Genomic DNA, 6,938 nt, shown 5'->3' with positions numbered 1-6,938 from the left:
CTGGGACAGATTAGACTGCATTTATAAATCTGAGAAAGCGAATTGGAGAGCAGGTCGGGTTTAGGCTGTCCGGATCAGATCAGGCAGGATCCTGAAGGTTCAAACCGTACAGTACTCTAGCTTGGACGTTCCATTTTTGCGTTATGTTGAGTGTTATGAACTTGTTGCGTTATGAAATTTGGATGTTGCAACTTCGGATGCCCAGAGTTTGAATGTTATGATTCTCTCCTGTCCAGGGACATGGGATGATTTTGGATGTTATGAACACTGGATGCTGCGATTTTGGACGTTTGGACCACGCTACGTTGACGTTTGGACGTTGTGAACTCTGGATGTTTCAATACACGCCAGGCGGTTAAGGATGTGGGTTAAAGATACAAGCAATGAGCGCTGGTGCGTCAACGCAAGATTTCAGCATATAATTAGCCATGTCAGAAGTCGGCTGTCAATATCTGGGTTATATCATCCGGGACCCATTGAATAAAGATTGTTACAGCCTGCAGAGACGCTATCATACCCACGATGCACCTCAAGCTTCAGCGCCGAGGGCTTTGTGGGCCCCGAGCTCTTTTGATGTTTTGCATGCCTAGCAAGCAAGTAATTTAAATTATTCACGTTGTGTTTGTTGGCTGTCATGCGTGTTCAACAATGCGATGAACAGCAGTGCACATTGTCACCATACTTATGCCAGAGACATGCGTTTGCGTACGTGGTGCGTGCATTGCGCAGCAGTGCGCGTTATCACCATAACACTGCCCAATCATAAACAACAGCATGCGCTTCACATATTTTTATCTGTGATTTCTCCCACACGAAAACGCAACGTGAACATGTCAAGCATATCCAACACGTGACCAAAGTCTCCGGTTCATTGCGCGCTGTGTTAAGACCATCACACTTTCAACGTTCAATAGTAGCCGGAAGTTCCAAATCAGTGCCAGCAATGGCGACACAACTTACTCCGATTTGAACTCTTATCCTTTTCTGTCTGGCTGGCATGCCGCGGTGCTCCACGCCTACCGACGCCCGCTCACTCCGGGGTCCACGTGTGTCTATGGTGTCTTGTACCGTCTGTCGTGTTCTTCCAAGTCACATCCATGAGGTCATCGACCATGACGTCCCGGGCAGCAGATGTGTCGGTACGTGTCACCGAAGTCGATATCCGGGTAACAATGTTTGTTAAGCCGACAGTGGAAGTTTTCTGGGCAGTTGTCCGGGCAGCGGCCGCTGACCATGCTCAGGGTGGCCAGCAGCAGCATCAGCTGTGGCACACAGCAACGGCCGGTACAGCACGCCACACCGCCGCACACGAACACAGCAGCCGCGGCCGGTACACGGTGCTAATGACAGGGTTGCACAACAGCTCGCGATCATTGATGATGGCACCAGTGAGTAGCAGACGTGAAGAGTGGCAACAGACGTGACTTGTCGCTTCCCAGGGTCGTCGTAAGAGATCCTCTATAAATTATGTTACGCATGGAGGTGGAAAGCGTTTAAAGTATTTGATGGTGTTTAGCGGTGGAGTAACCAGGCAGGAAAGGTAAGGGCTTGGACAGCGTAACGTTACGCTGTGGTATGGTGACAACTAATGCTGAAATATTCAAAGTTAATTAAAAAATTATACAAACCAAATACCGTTAGCTTTCTCCATAACAAAGAACACACCGGTCATGTCTTCCGCGTCTTTAGCTTAACATGCGGCTAAGCGGACGTTGCTTTCTGTAGGCGCTACGCTTAAATGGAGTATGCAGCTTTGCGTGTACTTTTCATGTACTGTTAGAACAGACGTGCTTTGTTTTGCTGGCAAAGCCCGATGTCTTACAAGTCTTCTGAATTGCTCAGAATGTCAATTTAAAGGGGGGGGGGGGTTCGTAAGAACCCTGGGTTCCAAGGTAATAGGTTTCACCAGACAATATTTTTGGAACAAATAACACGCCACGTTGAATAAAGTGCTCCAAAAGTGGGAAACTCCCTTCAACGTGGCATAACCAGGGAGAGGGGTTGGGGTACCCAGCATAGCCAATGCGCGACCGGGGAAGGGAGGGTTACAAATGACCAAACATGTTTAACGTAATTTATTCACGGCTCCTGACCTCTCTTATTATGATGAGAAAAGCTTTGATAGAAACTTGATGCGAAAAACTTACCCTTGCAAAGTACTAAACAGCATCTGCGCAATGGATGATCTCGAGGTTACCGAATATCTACACTGAAATCGAACACAGGTGGACCTCGCAGAATGATGTTTGCACTCACAATAGTGAAAATGGTCGACATCGGAGGTCTGATGCGCGTCTCTGTGCTGTGAATACACCTGAAAATACATTGGTGTATCAGGGCTGACGGCCACGCACCTGCATATATCGTACACATATTAATTAGGTGCTTGCATCCTAGTTTACTCTGATATATAGTAGCATCATCCACGCTCTCACATATGAAGTGTTAGTTTCCAAAAAGCGACAGCATTCTTAATATTGCGATGGCATTTGTTCATGCTGTTAAAACATCGCACAAGCCCAACGATGACAACTATCATTTAGTATAGCGCGTATTTCACCACCCGTCTTACACAAATGTTCGTTGTTGGCAAACTTTCCCCAGTTCTATCTTTGCCCCCCTTCTGGGTACACGCCGTCTAACCATGACTAGAGTGCAGAGAAGTGCGTGTCGAACTCACCGGTCACGAGCTGGGTGCTTGACGGTGGCGATTGCTGAGAGGATGGAGGCGCGCCGCGGTGTGCCACTGAGCAGGTGCACCATAACCTTTATAGGCTTCGGACAGAAGGTGACCCCTAGCTGCGCTGCTGCTCTTCCCAGAATGAGGCACTGCCCTTCCACTCCTGCGTATAACATTCGGAAATGCCTCCGCAAACGCAGCAAATGATTCCGTCTGGGTATCGAAATGGATGTATAACAATAGACAATGCACAATGGAATCGACCGGCTGCTTCGTTTGAAGAGCTGACGTTGCGATAAAAAATAGCAACTAAATGACGATGACATAACATACGCCACTGTTTGGCCCACTTTCATGCCGTGCAGGCAACCCTCTCTCCCGAAGCTCCGTAACGGCTGCCAGATGCCCCCGGCAGCGAGATGAGATTGCAGACGTGCAACGACCCATGCTTCTCTGTCATTCCGTGTCTAAATCTGAGGCTGCGGGAGGGCGGCTGGGAAAACCGGCCACCGTCCACTGTTCCTGGAAGGCGCGGCTCACTCCGCGACTGGGCCTCCTGCTTCTGGAAGGCGCGCCTCATACCGCAGTTGGGCCAGCGGACTGCAAAAGAGTCTGACGTATGGTTGAGACTGTATTAACTCCTCAGGCCTGCTAAAATGAGCATTCTCCAGAGGATCAAGCAGCACTTGAACGGGCTACTGCGCAGTTCGAAATCGAGAGCACGCCGAAATAGGATGACGAAAGACCGCATACGATTGGTAGTTGTCGGACAACGTAAATGAAGAACTGTTCATAGTTTGTGTTTCTTGATCAGGGTTAGTTGGGCCAGACCAAGAAGCCATCCCCCGTCAAAAGCAGTCACTGGTTCCCCCATGATACTTTTTGTTTCTCTTATTGTTTGACATCACAAGGTCTGTGCATGTTAAATGCCTATGTGGCGCAGGTGTTGAAAGTGAGAGACAAGACTGCAGCTGTGTGGTCGTATGTTGCATGCCTTAGTGAATTTGAATACTGCTTAAAAAACAAATGCGAGCGGCTGGTGTAGCATTTTTTTAAAAGTTGGGACCATACCACATTATCAGGTGATTTCCAGATGAATTCTTTGTCGGGGTTGATGTAAGAATTAACTTTGTTTTTGATGAATAAGCTTAATTTAGAACCAGCTTTGTCAACTGAAGTGAAATCTTCTCAAAATGTCTACCAAATAATCTCGTAAACTGGAACACAGAAGCTGCATAGAACTTGTCGCCAATCATCTTGTCTTGCATTGAACCAAACGCATAGAATTAAATAGCTCTCGGACTGTTTCTGGCATCCTTCGCAGGGTTGGCATGGTACAAAATACAAAGCAAAGGAAGGCCCAGCCTGTTCTCAAAGTTTGGGGGCTGGTACCCAAGTTGGGAGCCGAAGTCCCCCTCCCCCAACTGAGAAGGAGAATAACTAAAACCGAATTGCACACCCCTGGTTTGCAAGTAGGCCAATTATTTCATTATTGTGATGTGTGAGAATGTTGCAAAGGTGGGTGTACTGAACCGCTTCCAGAAGTTTATCAACTGGAGCTGATGCAATAGCAGGAAAATGAAAATCCTGACTGTATTCAACACTACTCCAGCTAAGATCACATGCGATCAAGTGTATTTTAAGATGGTGTGTTTTAAAATTACACGTTTAAATGAGAGCAATACCTTTTGTTTTAAAAAATCAGAATAGTTCGCACGACCCTCAACTAACTTCAGCTGATCGGGCCACTACAAACAGGCTAGGAACCTTAATAGATGCTCAAATGTGGACATAGACAAGTACGCATCGTGTGTGTCGATGGCATCCCAAACTTATCGCGCCATGCTGCGCTTCTCATTTTTCCCCGACTTCATTCAATTCACATTACATTACTTTACCAGAAACGCTACCAATGCATAGCATATATTACATTTTGCGGACCAAGGTAATTTCAAGTGGGCAGCAGTTCTACAAAAGGATATGCAGCGTCCATAACCATTCGATAAGGCATTGGGCCAAGTCACTACCAGACCTGATGACAATGTCACAGAGCGTCGCAAACCAACACTACCGCACTTTGTCAGCGGTAGCGAAAATCGGCTACAGAATCTGAAAGGTCCATTCACACAGCTGCGCAGCCACCAGTGATAACTGAGCCAAGCCCATTCGCATCGGCGCTCATAACTGAGCGCCAGTGCAACCGCAGAACAGCGCGCCCTGTCAAGCGACAATGATCCTACCTGAAAGGTGGTACTGGATTTTTCCCAGCTTTGAGAGCCGGCAGTCCTTTTTGATTAATTCATTTCAGTTAAATCCGTAGCAGCAACGCTACAATTTATTAACGCTGGGGCTGAGACGCCCCTGCCCTTGCTCCCCCCCCCGCCCCTAGTTACCGAGTCTATTGACGCACTCAGCGAAAATGCATGATCAAATTGTCTGGTACATATTCCAACTCCGATGCTTAGAATCACACAGCGAGGAACCGTCAGCCTGCCACTCATTCGTTATGGGTGGTCATATGGCCGTTCATGCAGCAGTACGCTGGCTCCGGCCATCTTGGCTACAGCCCGTGCTGGTGGCGCGAGGAGCCGCCAGGCCGCCATCATCATTGCATCATCGCCATGCGGTCTTCGCACGTCACGACACTTTCCGTACGAGCACTTTCACCAGCCCGGTCGTGACGCTGAGCGGCGGCGATAGATGCGCGGCACGCGACGAACGGATAGAAGACACTGAGCAGCGGCGGCTCGAGGCGTTCTCATACGCCGGTGCACTCCGAGTCGAGCTGCACCACAACGTATCGACGTGGTCGCACAGCAGGCACTGGCACACGTCGTCGGTCGTTCAGTCGCCGCGCACCAAGTCCGGGGCAGCAGCGGCAGCAGCAGTCTGAGGCCGCTGCACTCACATTTGAAAACAACAATAGTGAAGCAATGGGCCCAATCGCAAACCAGGTGTTTGTAATTCGTTTTTAAGTTGTTTTCTTTTTCAGTTGAGGAAAGGGAACGTCGGCTCCCAACTTGGGCACCGGCCCCCAAACTTTGAGAAGAAGCTGGGCAAAGTCCGGGAATGACACATTTGCTGGTGTGTGTTTGGGGTAGATTCTGTTGTTGTTCATTGTTCAGCTCCATCCTCCCCCACCCCACGAAAAAAACTCGACAGGGACATAGTTTTCCAAAAGGAAAACCTGACTTAAAGTAAGCTATTTATTGACATCAAGGCTAATTCTGACATCATCTCCGCTAAAGACTATAACTGAAAATCACCTGCTTATGTAGTGTGGTCCCAGCTCTCAGAACATGTCAGACCAACTGCAAGTATTCTGTCTTTAAACAGTGATTACCATTACTAACGAAATCAATGCACAACTACACAGCCTGTCTTGTTTCTCACTTTCAATACCTGAGGCACATGGCATTTAACATGCACAGGCTCTGTGATGTCAAACAGAGCAACAAGAACTGTCACGGGAAGACCCGGAGATTGCTTTTGCTTTTGACGGGGAAATGGTTTCTTAGTCCTTAGTCCAGTTCTTAGTCCAACCACCCTCGATCAAGAGAAACAAAATATGGACATTGTCTAACAACTACCAATCGCACGCCGTCTTTCGTCGTCCTGTTTCGACATGTACTCGATTTTCAATTACGCAGCAGCCCGTACAAGTGCCGCTCAATTCTCTGGACAAAGTTCTCTGTAGCAGGCCTGAGGAATACTGCAGTCTTAACCACATGTTCGATTTTTTTCCCGTACGCTGGCCCAACTGCGGTATGAGCCGCGTCTTCCAGGGATATTGGACGGTTTTGCAGTCTTCCCAGCCGTCTGCCGGCAACCTCATTTGGACACGAGATGACAGGGGGGCATGGGTCGTTGTACATCTGCAGTCTCGCCCTCGTTGCCGGGGACATCTGGCGCCCGTTACGGGACTTGGGGAGGGAGGGTTGTCTGCACGGCATGGAAGCGGGCCAAACAGTGGTGTATGTTATGTCATCTTCATCTAGGTGCTCTCCCTCCAATCCTGGCGGCGGCGTTTTCATCGCAACGTCAGCTCTTGGAACGCAGCAGGCGGTACTGGTCGATTGTTATGCACCTGCTTCGATACCCAGACGGAATCATGTGCTGGGTTTGCGGAGGCATTTCCGAATGTCATACGCAGGAGTGTAAGGGCAGAGCCTCATTCTGGGAAGAACGGCAGCGCAGCTAGGGGTCACCCTCCGTCAGAAGTCTATAAAGGTTATGGTGCACCTGCTCAGCGGCACAC

At 48.8% G+C, this 6,938-nt stretch overlaps 1 long non-coding RNA gene across 1 annotated transcript; it reads right to left on the bottom strand.

Annotated features, from left to right (window-relative positions):
* Nucleotides 1–870: 870 nt before the first annotated feature.
* On the bottom strand, nucleotides 871–2,745 carry LOC119110641 (uncharacterized). Its single transcript, XR_005095526.1, has 3 exons — nucleotides 2,681–2,745; nucleotides 2,257–2,314; nucleotides 871–1,262 (listed from the first exon to the last, which is right to left on the bottom strand). It is a non-coding gene; the product is annotated as an uncharacterized LOC119110641 (long non-coding RNA).
* Nucleotides 2,746–6,938: the final 4,193 nt, after the last annotated feature.

This window comes from Pollicipes pollicipes, unplaced genomic scaffold, assembly GCF_011947565.3.
Source record: "Pollicipes pollicipes isolate AB1234 unplaced genomic scaffold, Ppol_2.1 Scaffold_7231;HRSCAF=8579_pilon_pilon_pilon, whole genome shotgun sequence".
Taxonomy (NCBI): domain Eukaryota; kingdom Metazoa; phylum Arthropoda; class Thecostraca; order Pollicipedomorpha; family Pollicipedidae; genus Pollicipes; species Pollicipes pollicipes.
Note: the sequence above shows the minus strand (reverse complement) of the source record. Positions and strands in the feature narration are given on the sequence as shown.